General features: G+C 46.2%; 1 long non-coding RNA gene across 1 annotated transcript; it reads right to left on the minus strand.

Moving 5' to 3' along the window:
* Positions 1-2,102: 2,102 nt before the first annotated feature.
* Positions 2,103-13,945, minus strand: LOC105064204 (uncharacterized). Its single transcript, XR_834837.3, has 3 exons — positions 13,632-13,945; positions 9,183-9,257; positions 2,103-8,190 (listed from the first exon to the last, which is right to left on the minus strand). It is a non-coding gene; the product is annotated as an uncharacterized LOC105064204 (long non-coding RNA).
* Between the last annotated feature and the right edge of the window lie 1,813 nt (positions 13,946-15,758).

Consider the following 15,758-nt stretch of genomic DNA (forward strand, 5'->3'; position numbering starts at 1 on the left):
CACTACATTGCTGACGCCTAAGCTACCTTAAAGCCAGAGGGTCCACGGGTGACCAGGGCTGGCCAAGGAAGCTTGTCTCTGTTCCACCATCACACTCGGGGTTCCCAGTCCTGGACATGTGACAGAGTCTGGGCTGTGGCCCCAGCTCTATCTGTCCTCAGTAATCAGGAGAGAGTGGACAATGCCATTGCCACGCGAGATTACCTCACCGGGCCACAGATGAACAACTGGAAAAGTTGTGGGATTCAACCGTGGTAAACTGAGCCATAATGTGGATAGTGGAGTGTTTTTTTCTCCTGAGCTTGCACCCAGGCCTCCCTAGACCAGTTTACCCCTCAGTGCTTCCTTTCCCACCTTTCCTGCTTGCCACAGGCCTCAGGGGCCCTCAGAGACTTGGTTTTCCCTCAAAAGACAGGAACAAGGCTTGGGGACTCATCACAGTGTCACAGCGCAAGAGCCCAAACTGGCCCAACCCCAGCCGAGGTGCCAGCCGCCACCGCCGCCGCCGCAGCCGCCCCGGCATCCCTTTTCAGGAAGGCGTGGCAATACCGAACACAACCACGAGGTGGCGCTAGGAAACAGCCCGAGACGCCCAAACCGAGACCCGTGCGGGCTACATTTTTCTTTCTCTCTCCGAGTCGCCTATGCAGCAAGCCAATCCCCATTCAGTCCCCCTCCCGCCCCAGAGCCCTAGTTCATAAGGGAGTGGGCTGGTGGGCAGCTGGCCAGAAAGGAGTGGGGAAAGCTGTGCGGCCGCCAGGACATCCTCGTGGAAGGAGCCTCGGGACAGCTTCGATCCAGGGCAACCAGGAGGCGGGACCAGCATTATCGGGGGTCCTGGCGGTGACCCCCATCAGGTATGAGGCGCTCCCTCCCTTCAAGGCCCACTGGGGTCAACCTTGCTCCCCTAAACTGTGAAAGGGAGGGGCCGGGAAGAGAACATGGAGGAGAAATAGAAGATATTGCCTCTGGCAGAGCACCTCCCGTGCCCAGCTCTGCCTGTGTCCAGCCCTAGGCCAGCCTTAGTCAGTATTTCTAACCCATATGGGGATGGTCCTGTTCCGTGCCTTGCCCAAGCTTCACAGCTCATGGTGGTAGGAGGGTGGTGGGAGCTTGCTGTCATTGGAACTCATGTCTGCCACCCCCACCCTCCCAGGCCTCCCTGTCCACACCTGGGCACCTCAACACCCACGGAAGGGCACAGGTGCAGAGCTTGATTAGGAGTCAACCCAGGCACCTGGGACGTGCCTGAGCAAGCTGGGTCCTAAGGACAAGCTCCCCACCCTCACCCAACCCTGCCTGTGAACTGGAGCCACTTCCCCTCCTACGCCATACCCCCTGTTCTGGATCGATCTGGGGCTTTGGAACCCCTGCAAACCTAGATTAAAACTGCTTCTGCACTTACTGGCTCTGTGATCTTGGGCAAGTCATCCAACATTTCTGGGTCTCACTTTCCTCATCTGTAAAATGAGCGTGTTCACTCCTACCCTGGAGAAACCATATACTTGAAAGAAAATTCCTGGTGGGTAGTAAGTGGATGATCAATAAACTCTGGTTATTGAATATTTACTGACCCCCGTTTTGTGCCAGGTCCTCTGCTGGGGCTCAAGGGACCCCAGAGATGAACGAGATGTGACTGCTGACTGGGGTAAATAAAATTCATGCTTCATAGATAAACAATATTATACTGTATAGCACAGGGAAATATATACAAGATCTTATGATAGCTCACAGAGAAAAAAAAGTGACAATGAACATATATATGTTCATGTGTAACTGAAAAATTGTGCTCTACACTGGAATTTGACACAACATTGTAAAATGATTATAAAATCAATTAAAAAAATGTTAAAAAAATAAAAATAAAATCCATGCTTCAAAATTCAGGCAGCATTTTGCTGATGTTAAATGTGGAGGCATTCAAATGTTTACATATTTCAGAGTATAGATGCGCTACAGATAATAGGGATTACACCCACCCTTTATTCAGTACACACTGTGTGCCAGGTTCTTCACCTGTATTTATTCAACTGCGGGCCTCCGTAGTGGGTGCCAGGTACTCCGCCACGAGCTGGGCAAGGCAGTGACAGTCTAGTGGGGCACAGATGACAAAAAGTCATGACACAGATACACTCATAATTGAGGCACAAGTCTCAGAGGGACATGTACAGAGCAGGGGGCGTGTTCTGAGGGTGGTGGTGGGAGCATGCGCCCTGATGCAGGCAAGAGGGGGTGTTGTCAGTAACAAACTAAAACAATAAGAAACCACTAAAAGTCAGTCTGCTTTTTATTATCACTACGTACCAGCAATTCTAAACAAAGTCCTCCCCGCAAAATGGTTTAAAATCTCAACCGTTGTTTCAGTTACTGTTGACTTTTAATAATATATATGTAAGTTTCAAATTAGCACATTTTTATTACTTATCCTTTAAGGAGCATTGTATTCTGTTTAGAAGTTACTTGGGAGAATTCCCAGTCATTTAGCCACACCCGATGCTCAGGAACCCAGCTACCCATGGTCATGTGGATGCAGAATTGTTCATGTTCACTTCAGGGGAAAGTTGTGTTTGGAATCCCTGTTGCACTGTCCTTCATTTAAACAGTAAGTTTGAAATAAACATTGGTAGCAGAGTTCTATGTGATCATTTGGAGTTTTTATTTATTTAAAATTTTTCAACTGAGAAAAAGGTATTTGAAAGCTGCTAGAATCAATCCCGAAGAAACTGCAGTTTCTGGAACTTATTGTGAAGGATTTTTTCTGAAGTTTTGCCAAACTTATCCTTATATGTAAGTCTTTCCCTAACTATCTGTTTATCTATTGCTTCATGTGAGAAAAAAAAATTCCCAAATAAAAATTAGTAAAAAATATTCCTTGGTCAATTATGATCGAAGATAAATTGACAAATATGCCTAAGCTATTTCTTGAACACAAATATGCAAAGATAATTTTGACAAAGTCATTGACAAATTTACAAAAGTCTGCAAAACAAAATAGTATTACTCATTACTGCAATGAATGTAGGTATACAATTTTCTCTTTTGTCAAAAATATGTATTAATGTAATTAAAAAGTATTAATCTATTACTTTTTTTTGGTACTATTTGTTTTATTTTGTTTTTTACCATGATGATTATATTTTTAAAAAACAACAACTATCTGATCTGGGAATTGAATACCTAGTTATGCCACTGCAGTCAGGGAAGGCTTCCATGAGTGACATCCCAGCTGAGATTTGAAGGATGAGATGGAGATGGCCAGGAAACTGTTATCCAGGCAGAGAGGAGAGCACATGCAAAGGCCCTGAGTCAGGGCAGAGCATGAGAAACTCAACAGCAGCATTATGGCTAGAGTGGGGTGGGAAAGGGGAAGGGCCACAAGCTGAGACTCCAGAAAGCAGCAGGAGCAATGTGATTGGGGTGGGATTTCGTTCAACTGTGAGAAAACCCAGTAGTGACTAACACTTGATCAGAGTTTATTTCTGTTTCCCATAAGAAAGGCCCAAACGTAGGCAGGTGTGTGCATAAGTGTCAGGGACCAGACTCATTCTGTCTTGTTGCTCTACCAGCCTCAGCAGTGGCTTTCTCCTCATGGCCCAAGATGGTTGCCTGAATGTCAGCCATCATGTCTGCATTCATATCAAGAGGAAAGAGGAAGGAAGCCCCACCCAGCCACGAGTAAGAACAGAACACCTGCTTGCATCCAATTGGCCGGATTTAATCTCACGGCCCCAACTAGCTAGAAGGGAGGCTGGGATACGCAGTCTTTATTTAAATGCTCTTGTGCCCAGGTACAAATAGGGGTTGTCTTTCTAAAGAAGAAAATAATAGTGGGTGAGGGGCTAGAGCCTCTGCCACACTAGACAAGAATTTGGTCTGTATCCTAAAAATAATGGCAAGCCATTGAAGGTTTTAAGAACAAGAATGATGTGATCATACCTCCACTTTAAGATGGTAAGGAATGGCTGGGGCAAGCTGAGGTGGCCTGAGGAGGAGGAGGCTCCAGCAATGATTCAAGTATGGGGTTACAGAGGTGGAGTAAATGTGAATAAAGTAGAGGAAGGTACCAAAGAGGTCAAGACCACTAGCCGGCAGGTGGGACAGTTACTGAGATTGGCCAGAATGCAAGAGAAGCAAGTTCGTGGGTGACATCATGAATTCAATTTTGAACTCATGATGTTGGAAGTGCCTGTAAGACACCCAAATGGGGGTGTTGGCAGGCAGATGGATATACAAGTCCAAAGCACAAAGAGTGGTCCCAAAGGCAGACAGGAGTGAGGGGTTCATGGTAAGGAGATGCTATTTGATGCCATGGGCCAGATGGACACACACATGTACAAGTGAGAAGGCTCGGCCTGGGACTCTGGCAGTGATAGGCTGGGAAGAGAAGGCAGAGAAGGAGACAGAAAGAGAGACCAGGGATCAAATGAACAATAAGAGGGAGAGGATTCAAGGAAGTCACGGGGACTAAGTGAGAAGAAAGAAGCCTTCTGGCCAAACCTGACCTGTACTGATGCAGAGGCAGGAAAATGATGGGAAAACCTGAAGTCAGGAGTCCAGGAGACCTGGGGTCTAGACCTGGCCTTGACATTCCCTCTCTGGAACTCAATTCCTCATCTGTAAAATGGGGCCAAGGCACCAACCCTACTGTGTAGGCACCATTGTTGCTTCTCCAGCACCTTTCCTCCTGACTCCCTAACAGAAGCCCGGTTTTACTGGAGTAACTATGGCAGAGGTTGCCAATTGCCCCAATATCCATTCTCCCTTCTCTGTAGAAATGGAAATTTCAGCTGAGCACACGACTGTCTGGCTAAAGACTACACTTCCCAGCCTCCTTTGCAGTGAGGTATGGTCATTGACTGCATGAGTTGTGTTACAGGAGAACCCTGAGCTTAGGAATCCTTTAAAATAGGAACTAAACAAACCCGCCCTTTTATCTGAAGGAAAACACTATTTCTTAAGGTTGTTCACTACACAAACCTCCTTGAGAGACATGGAGAAACACAAGAGGCCCATGGAGAACTGTCTCCCAACATTGCACTAATATTGGATTTTGAATGAGTAACGGTGTAATTATGGCCACTGAGACATGAAGATGAATTGTTCGTGGCTTCCCAGAAAGTTCTCTTCTTTCATTGTATGTTTGTTATATCTAGATGTGATGCTTGGTGACAGGCAGCCATCTTGTGACCATGAGGAAAAACATGATTGACCCCCTGACAATGGCAGAGAGATGAAGGTTAAAAACAATCTCAGTCATTGATAATGCTGTTGAACCATTCAAAAACCAGCACTGGAACCACTTCACCTCTGGTCACCTTGTTACAAGAAAACAGAAATTTCCTCCTTGCTGAAGCCATTTGAATAAGATGTCAGGTTGAGTTATCTTGAATCTTGCTGCAGTGCAGCACACCTCTCTCCCTCTTAGAAGTGTTGTGAAACCATCCAGTGCAAAAGCCCAAGTGCGAGAGACAGAGCTGACCTGATCCAGGGGATGGGGTGATACAGCTCAGTTGGGAGTTGCCTTATCTAAAAGCATGGAGAAGAGTCCCTTGCCTCCCTAACAGCAGAGGACTGGACCAGTTAGCTTAGTGGGGTCCCTTCCAGCTCTGAGCTCTATGGCTGTGTGATGCCATCTCACCCCCCACAGCACAGCTGCTACTACATTCCATGGGAGTAGGCATGAGGGAGGGACCCCTGTATTTCTGCTGGGGAGGTACATGGGGGAGAGCGCTGGAGGCAGGAGCCATTTCTCCTCAAAATGCCCATGGGAGCTTATTCTGCCTCACACTCCTCACCCAGGGAAGCCCCAGCAGGGCCCTGAGGACAGCCCTCAGGAGAAGTTCTGACAAAGGGAGGCTGTACAACCTTGGGGGGAAGGGTTACTCAGAGGGGAGTGAATCTGGACCACCTAGGGTGGCTTGGGGGCTGGGAGGGATCCTGAGGAGGAGCAAAGCCAGGTGACACATTCAGTGGTTTCACAGTGTAGCTCAGGGCTGTGGGTGACAGATGGTTTGTCAGATCAGTTCATCAGGACTAATGGGCTGCTCTGTTACCCGCCCACGGAAAATGCCGGTGCAGATCCGAACGGGAGCTTTCTGAAGACACTGGTTTTCAAGCCAAATATGATTCTAACGGGGAAATTTCAGGTACCTTGAACAAGCTGGTGGAGGGTATTTGGGGGAAAGGCAGGGATCGTATTACCCTTCAAATCCTCAAATGACCCTTCTTCCAATTCAATTTTAAAGTAACTACTGCGCACCTAGAGTGTGTGGATGAAAAAGCTACAACTGCTACCCACCACTTGCTTGACATCCTGGAGGGGGCAGGGGACACAACTGTCCTCTTGGCTCAGGCTCACTCCCTGCATCAGCCTTTCCACAGCACCCCCTCCCCACCCTGCCATCCCTTGCACCCTTCTGCTCCCTGTCAGCCAGCCCCCAGAGTCCCTCTGTCTCAGTGGAGTTAGCCACCCCACCATCGAAACAGTTCCTGTGTGGATCTCCCCCCACTACCCAGGCTGTGCCCAGCACGATGCCAGGCAGAAGGAACAGAGCAGGGGGTGTGTCCTGAAAAGCACTGAGGAGGGCGAGGCCGGTGTGGGAGCTCCCACCAGGAAAGGCTTGGGGAAAAGAGGAACAGAAGGAAGGGGCTGGGAGGTGGCATGTCAGGTGGAGGGAACAAGGGTGCAAGGAGACAGAGACCAGGCCCTGGGGGCTGGGCTAAAATTCAGCTGGCCAGGCTAGATGGAGGAGGCTTTGAATGGCTTCAGTGCTGCAGCAGGGGGAAGCCCCTGGAGAATTCTGAGCAGAGAGATTAATTCTCATAAATCTTGATTTGAACAATCACAATGTGCCAGGGACTAGGTTCAGTGTTTTACACGTATTTCCTTTTTCAATCCTCACAACAATGCTATAAGATGGATATTAGCATCCCATTTAATGGCAGAGGACACTGAGTAGCCACAACTACGTGGCAAAGCTGGGACTTCAATCTCCGTCTCTTCTAGCGCTGGACCCGCCAGGAGTTAACATTTAGCGAGCACCTGCTGAGGCCATGTGTAGATGGCACATCTCTTAATCATCCCAACCGCCCTTCCTGGAACTTATTAGAGGCCACCACTATGCTACACTCTCTTCCCCCTTCACCCTGAGAAGTGGAGTCAATCTTTACTCAGGTAAAGCTTTCAACACCAGGCAGGCACAGGGCAGCCCCCGCCCCGAGCATGGGTCAACAGCCCTGTGAGCGAGCCACTTTGGAAATGGCTCCTTCTGCTCCATCAAGCCTTCAGGCGACCCCAGCCCTGATCAGCATCTTAACTGCAGTCTCATGACAAACCGCAAGCTAGAACAACCCACCTAGGCAGCTCTCAGACCCCTAACTCCTTCTTGCTAAGTTTTGGAGTGACTTTTTACTCATCAATAGATAACTCATGCAGACTCCATTCAGGGGCCAGGCCCTCCTAGCCATGTGACTGTGGGCATTTTTACCTTGCTAACCATATGTTTTCTCCTGCTCAGACCTTCTGCTCAACTCCTGATCAATGCAATCAGTAGCCCCCTTTAAATGGTCCCTCCCTCAGGCATGGGAACTCGGCATGTCCTAGACAAATGTCTCTTACATCACTTCCCACCATGGTTCAGGCCTTCGTCATCTCTCCCTTCAGTTACTAAAACAGTCTCCTCACTGATTCTCCTGTCCTGTATAAGGCTGCATATAACAAAATTCCAAACTACCAATGGGACAGGTGAAATAGGTGAAGGGGATTAAAAGGTACAAATTTCCAGCTATAAAATAAATAAATCACTGAGATGTAATGTACAGCATAGGGAGTATAGTCAATAATATTGTAACAACACTGTATGATGACAGATGGTAACTAGACTTCTCGTGGTGATCATTTTGTAATATACAAAAATATCAAATCACTATGTTGTACACCAGAAACTAATATTGTATATCAATTATAATTCAATTTAAAAAGATACCAATGGGTTATACTAGCCAGAAGTGTATTTCTCTCTCACATTTAAGAAGTCCAGAGGCAGGTAGTCGAGAGTTAGCATGGCAGACCACTGTGTCAGGAACCCTGTCTCTTTCTGTTTGGTTGCTCTGCAGTGTGTGGCTTTCATTCTCCAAGTTTTCCTCATGGTCTAAAATAGCTGCTTGTGCTCCAGCCATCATGTCCACAGTCTAGCCATTAGAAAGTAGAGAAAAAGAAAACATCCCTTCCCTTTAAAAACCTTTTGCTTATTTTCCATTGACCACATCTAGCAAGAGCGGCAAGGAAACAGTCTATTTTGAGGGTCATCACGTACTCTACTAAAAATATAGAAGTTCCTAGTCCTCAGGAAGAAGGAGAGATCAGGCATGTGGGATAACCAGAAGTCTTTGCAACACTCTCCACGCTGCTGCCTAGTTAACAGGGTTTTATTATTACTTTTATTTGTTTTTCATTATAAAAATAATATAGCATAGAAAGCCAAGGCCCAGAGAGGAGTAACAGGGAGTGAGTGGCTGTGCCAGAAGTGACCCTGAGCCTCAGTCCCTCTCCAATCTGGCCTCAGTTTCCTCCACAGGTATTATTTTATAATTGGTGTGATGAAACACACAAACATACAACAAAAGAGCATTCAGTTTTGACCTAAGTTACAGAAGAAATGGAAAACAAATGTATATAGTCATATCTTTAAAATAACAAAGAAGGGTCACCCCCATGTCCCAAGGACCAGGCTCTTTTCTGGTTCAATTCTTGGAGTCAAGAAAAATTATAACACCTTCTTTGCAACTCAGATTGTATGCCTCAAATCTACAACATACTGTAAATATAAAACTTTCTTTGTTAAGTGATTGTAATGGGAAACAAAGTTGGAATATGTTTGAATTGCTTAGGTTTTTAAAGATGACATAATCTGAAAGAAATGAACTTAAACTTAAGATTTAGCCTTTAGGATATATGCAGATGTTAATGGTGTTGGGGATGAGCACACAGGATGTTCCCTTAGGGGTCACACACTTCTGTACCATTTGAACCTTACAATAAGCAGGGATTGCACACGTAATTGGGAAAAAAAGACGTTTAAAATAAATACAATATAGGTTACTTATACTCTTCCCAAATAAAATAATACGTGCTCATTATAGACAATACAGAAACATATAAAAAGACAATTTTAATCACTCACAATTTTACCCTTCAGCAAGATCCCCATTGTTAATATTTTGGTACGATGCCTTCAATCTTCTTCCTACACTTGTACCTGTGAGATGGATGGATGGATAGATAGACAGAAAGAAAGAATAGACAGATTTTAAAAACAAATTTCGGGTCATTCTGAATAGTTTTTTCCAAGATTTTACTATGAAAAGTTTCAAACAGTCAGCAAAGCTAAAAGAATTGTTCAGTGATCACTCATATCCACCACCTAGATTTTTCCATTAACAATGTGCTATACTTGCATTATCACATGGTTACCCAACTGGATACAGTTGTTTTTTTCAAATTATCATACTGTAATAGAGACTTCTTTTGGTGTGCATTTCTATGAATTTTACATGTACAGACAACCACATGGTTAGGATTCAGAACATGCTATCATCCCCCCAAAATTCCCTCTTGCCACCTCCATATAGGCATTATTTCCCCCCACCCCAAAGCCCTGGAAACCACTTCTCTGTTCTCATCACCGTTGTTCTGTCTCTTCTAGACTGTCACATGAACCATGTATTGAACCATACAGTGTGTATCCTTTGAGACGGGCTTCTTTCTTCCACATTAATATGTGTAGCAAGCGTTTGTCCCTTTCTACTGCTGGGTAGTATTCCATCAGTGAACCACAGTTCATGTGTCCATGCTCTCAGTTTGGGTTGCTTCCAGATTTGGGTGATTATGACTAGAACCGCTATCAGCATTCTTCCATAGGTGTTTGTGTGAATGACAGTTTTTATTTCTCTAGGGCAAACATCTAGGAGTGGGATTGCGGGGTCACCAATGTTTTAATTTGCACTGACCCCATAGCTAGTGACACTGAGTCTCTTTGCATGTGCTTATTTACCATCTCTATGTCCCTGTGGGTGAAGTGTCTGTTCAAATGTTTTTGCCCGTTTAAAATTGGCCATTTTCCTACTGTTGTTTTAAGAATTTTTAATAAATTCTGGTTACAAGTCTTTTGTCAAATGTGTGATATGTAAATACTGTAATACAGCCTATAACTTGTCTTTTAGTTCTTGCAACAGTGTTTTTCACAGACACTTTTGATAAACTGATGAAGTCCAATTTATCCATTTTTTTTTCATGGATCCCAGTTTTAGTGTCATGTTTTAAGAACTCTTTGACTAACCCCAGGTCATGAAGATTTTCTCCTGTTTTCTTCTAGACATTTTATAGTTTTAGGTTCTATGTTTAGATCTATAATTCATTTTGAGTTGATTTTAGTATAATGTGGAAGATTTGGGACAAGTTTCACTCTTTTTGCATATAGCTGTCCAGTTGTTCCAGCACCGTTTGTTGAAAAGACTATCCTTTCTCCATGAAGAGCTTTACACCTTTGTCCAAATCAATTGGTCATATTTATGTGGGTCTATTTCTGGGCTCTCTATTCTGTTTCATTGATCTGTGTCCATTCCTCTGACAGGACCACAGTCTTGATTAATGTTGCAAGCCCTGTTATTGTTTTTTAAGTCCTAAAATCAGATAATGTCATTCTTCCAATTTATTCTTTTTCAAAAATGTTTCAGCTATTCTAGTGTCTTTGCCTTTCCATATAAATTTTAGAATCAGCTTGTCTGTATCTCCAAAAATTCCTGCTGGGATTTGATCAGAATTGTTTTAAATCTATAGACCAGTTTTATGAACTGTGCCCCCCAAATGTGTTGAAATCCTAACCTGAGCCAAATACATCACTTCAAAATGTGACTTTATTTGGAAATAGGGCCACTGTAGATCTAATTAGTTAAGATAAGGTCATAGTGGAATAGGATGGGTCCTTAATCCAGTACAACGAGCTCCCTATAAGAGAGGAGACAGACACACAGGGAGAACACGTATGACAACAGAGGCAGATGTTTAAGAGCTGTGGCTGCAAGCCAAGGAACACCAAGGATTGTGGGCAAATCACCAGAAGCTGGAAGAGGCAAGGAAGGACCCTCCCAGAGAGGATGCAGAGAGCATGGTCCTGCTGAAACCTTAATTTCAGACCTCTAGACTTCAGAACTGTGAGACAGAAATTTCCACTGTTTTAAGGCACCCAGCTTGTGGTACTTTGTTATGGAAGCCCCAAGGAAACTAATACAATCAGTTTGGGGAGAAATTACATCTTTACTATGTTGAGTCTTCCAATCCATGAACATGGTATGTTTCACTGTGTATTTAGAGCTCCGATTTCTTTCATCAACATTTTATAGCTTTCAGCGTAGACATCCTGTGAATGTTTTGTTAGGTGTATACCCAAGAATTTTTTGTTTGTTTGTTTGTTTCTTTTTGGAGCCATTACAAATGCTATTGTCTTTTTAATTTGCTTCCAATGGTTCATTGCTAGCATATAGAAATGTGATTGATTTTTGTGGGTTAATCTGGTACCCTGCAGTCATGATGAACTCAGTTATTACTTTTAAGAGTTCTAGATGTCTTTAGCCTTTCTGATGCATTTACTCTCTTTGAAAAAATTTTATTAATTACTCTAAGACATTTCATGATTCTTCACTCTTAATTTATTTTGGCAATTCCCTCCTGTTGGACATTTATATTGTTTCCTTTTATTATTACTACTACTATTATTAATGATAGAATAAATTTCAGATTCTGGGACATAAATCTCTGACCCCTTTTCCAATTAGGTCAGAGGAGAGATTCCTTGAAATGGGATTAGCAGGTCAAAGGGCTGAACACTTCTCAAGTACTACACATGGTTCAGCTGCTTTCTAGAAAGGTCAAACCAACTCCTTCCCATCAGCTACATATGAGAGTAATCAGTGCTCTGAAACGATGCCAGCATTAGGAATTATCACTTTAAACCTCTTTGCCATTTAACAGGAGAAAAACAGTATCTCCCTTGCATTTTAAAGTAATCCTTCCTAAAATGGCAACCTGTTCCACCCCTGCTGAAAACCTTCCATGGCTCCCTATTACCTTCAGAATAAAGTCCATGCCCCTGGTTGAAAGGTAGGTTCCCCAAGATCAGCTCTCACTTACTCCCATTATTGTCAAATTCTGCTGCTTTCTTCTCCTACCCCAGACACAACAACATGGCTGATTATTTCTGAAACCCACGACAAAAGCTCTTTCCCCTCAAGGCTCTGCCCATGTTGTCTACTCAGCCTGAAATACAGGTGTGCTCCCCCTCCCCCAGGTACCCAAGGGGGCACCCAGAAGAGGTTTAGAGTGGCTGATCTGGAGCGCGACTGACTTGTGTTCCAGCCCAGCCCTGCTGTGTGGCCTTGGGAAAATTACTCAACCTCTCATGCCTTAGTTACAACTGTAAAATGGTAGTAAGGATAGCAGCTGCCTCATAGGGTTGTTGTAAGGATTAAGTGAGTTAATAAGAGTAGATCAGAACTGTGTCTGGCACTTGAGATGTTATCGATATATCTTAGCTACTATTATTGTTGTCATTCATAGCTGCCCCTCCCTAACCCGGCCTGTCACCCATAGGAAACAGCCCCGCTGTCACTATTCTTATTCCGTTGTGTTCCTTCCAAAATGCATGAGCCACATGTTTCTCATCCAAATGAAGCTAATAACCTAACATGTGTTTCACAAACTCACTGTGATGATTTAAAGAGCTAATAGGTATCTGAGTGCTTTTTAATGTTGTGTATCATTCTGCTGAGAGTATCATCTCTGCCCACCCCCTATGCTTGAAAGGAAGGAGCAGGGTTATGATAAGAGCTGTGACTTCCTAGGTGCCAAGTGCTGTGCTGCCTCAGAGTGCTAGCCCTGCAGGGTAGCAGTCAGGGCCCTGGCAGAAAATGAGACCCAACCCAGGGACTCCAGGGGTCTTTAGTGAGGAGTGAAGGGAATCGATGAGGAGTGGTGTGGCCCTGGGACCAACAACGGCAGAAAGTCACTGTGATTCCCAAGGCTGAAAGGGCAAGGAGCAGATGCTACGTTCCTAGAGCTGTTGTCAAGGAGGGACACAGCTGCAGCCAGACCAGGAGACAAGGCAGGCCCAGGGCAGAGGAAGGCATATCCCAGCTTCTCTCAGATCTCCTGCAAGTGGGTACTGCCCAACAGAAAGCCAGCTGGCGTGGAGGCCCAGGGATGCAGGCCAAGGGGCCAGCCTTCCAAGCACAGAGCAGATCAGAGCAGGGCTGGATGGAGAGGGTGAGGGCGGCAGAAGAAAGGAAAATAACAAGCACGGGGAGACCGAATTATGCTCCTCCACCACCTCCCATTTTGCAGATGAGAAGATTGAGGCCCAGAGACAAGAAGTAACTTGCCCGCTGTTCACAGAGCTTGGTGAGGCGGAGCTGGGAGAGAACCGCAAGGCTCCGGGGCGACGGTCCCTCCGCCCAGCCTGCCGGGACAGGCCGTCAGCCCCCAAGTTTTAGCAGGACTCAGGGCGGCAGCACCCACGCGCTTCTGTCTCCGTGGGCTCTCCTCCCTTCCTCTCCCTGTCACTTGTCGATCCTCTCACCTTGTCCTCCGTGAAGACTTTTGGCTCTCTCTTTCTTGTCTCTGTGTCCTTCTCCACTTTCTCTCTCTCTCCTCCCATTTTCTCAGCCTCCTGGTCTCCCTCTTTCGGGCTCTCGGTCTTTCTCTCGGCCTTTCCTACAGCGGGCTCTGACTTTTCATCCAACCCCCGGAGCTCAGTTTCTCTGGAGCCTGTACCCCTGTGCCCCTCCGTCTCCCATCTCCTCCTCCACAGCCCCCCACCTCTGCCAACGCCTCAGTCTCCCCCTCTCTCCGCCGGGGCAGCCGGTCCCCGCACGCCCCACCCCCTGTCGCCGGCCCGTCCTCCGCCCCTGCGGCAGGCGCGGTGGCAGGGCCAGGGGGCGGGGAGAGCGGGGCTGGCGCGGCGCCCGGCCTGAGTCACACGCATGAGGCAGCGTGAGTCAGGCGCGGAGGGAAGTCCCTACGGAAGGGGCTTTCGGAGCCGCAATCGAATCGCAGGGAAAGAGAAAGTGTTCGGAAGGCTCCTTTGACACAGTGACCTTGTGTGAGCCCGAGCCGGACACACCCCACACCCTCCCCGCAGACAACGCACACCCCTAGCCCACCGAGGCCGTGGGCCCTCCCTGCGTGGCTCCCAGGTGCGTGGCCGGCGGCTCCGGAGGGTGGGTGCGCAGGGACTCCCCTGCCGGGGCGGGTCGGGGTCTAGCATCAAGGGTCCCAGCGGCTCTTACAGTCTGTTTCTTCCACAGAGCAGCCCCTCTCCCAGCTTCCAGCATCGCTCACCTGCAGCCAGACCCCAGACCCATGTGCCCACACGCACTGGGGAGCAGGATGTCAAGATGGACCCTTTGGGGGTCAACCAGATCACCATGTGAAACCCTGTGGGGTGGTAGAGGAGATGGGCAACCTGGAGTTCTGTAGGGATGAAAGATCCCCTCCCTCAGGCTCCCCTCCTAACCCTCAGAGTCTGACCTGGAATCAGATTGGCTCCACTGAACTAAACAAATATTTATTGAACACCTATAATAAAATACAGCGCCAGGCTCTGAAAACCTGAAATACAACAGTGGACAAAACAAGACAGTGAGCAAAATATGTCAACTCCTGCCATCCAAGAGCTGACATTCTGGGGGTGGGTGGGGAAACAATAAATAATAATTAATAAGCAAATGATCTAGAACTAGCACTGTCCAACAGAAACAAAATAGGAGGCACACATGCAGTGTTAGATATTACAATGGTAAAAAGAAACACATGAAATTAATTTTAATAATAGATTTCATTTAATCTAATATACCCAAATATTATCATACACATAATATTAGTGAGTATTGCTACATTTTTCAAAATACTTAGCCTTGGAAAGCCAGTGAGGATTTTATAGTGCTTCCAGCACCTCTAAATTTGGACTCGCCACATTTCAAGTGCTTGATTGCCACCTGTGCCAAGTGGCATCGTGATGGACAGCACAGTCTAGATGTTAGATAAAGTAATGGAATAAAAAAAAGTAGAGCAGAGTAGGGATTGAGGTGAGCTCAGTGGGGTGGAGCAGGATTCAGAAAATTGAGACTGCATACATTCTGATTCCTGGCTCTGCCACTGGCCTTGGCAAGTCTCCTGACCTCACAGATGAGCCTCAATTTCCTCACCTATGAAGTGGGGACACAATTCCTCCTGTGTGGATGGGAGTAATGCATACTTAGTAGATGTTATTTTTGTCCCCACCTCCTCCAGCTGTCTGTAGCAGTGGTGAGCACACAGCCTCCCAACCTGAGTCACATCCCCTCCACCTCTAATACTTAGTGGCCACCAAAGACTGCCTAGCCCCCCACCCACACCCCTAGACCCTCCATCTTTTATCCATTTCTACCCCTTGTAACAGCAAGATACTTCACCTCTTTGAATCTCTGTTTCACTGACTGTGTGATGGGTACTTTGAGCTCTTGGGAGAAAAGTATTGCTGACTTCTAGAGAGCCAAGCCAACACCTTAAACTGGACCAGGCCAATGCTGAGATGGATGGGGCACCAGGTGCTAAGCTTACCATACTGGGAAGATGAATTCCTTCTTTAGAAACAAGGATTTCTGCCCATGAAAGCCATCCTGCCCCCAAAGCCCCTTCCCACCAAGCAAAACTGCCTGAAAAAGGG

This window comes from Camelus bactrianus, chromosome 20, assembly GCF_048773025.1.
Source record: "Camelus bactrianus isolate YW-2024 breed Bactrian camel chromosome 20, ASM4877302v1, whole genome shotgun sequence".
In the NCBI taxonomy this organism is placed as follows: Eukaryota; Metazoa; Chordata; class Mammalia; order Artiodactyla; family Camelidae; genus Camelus; species Camelus bactrianus.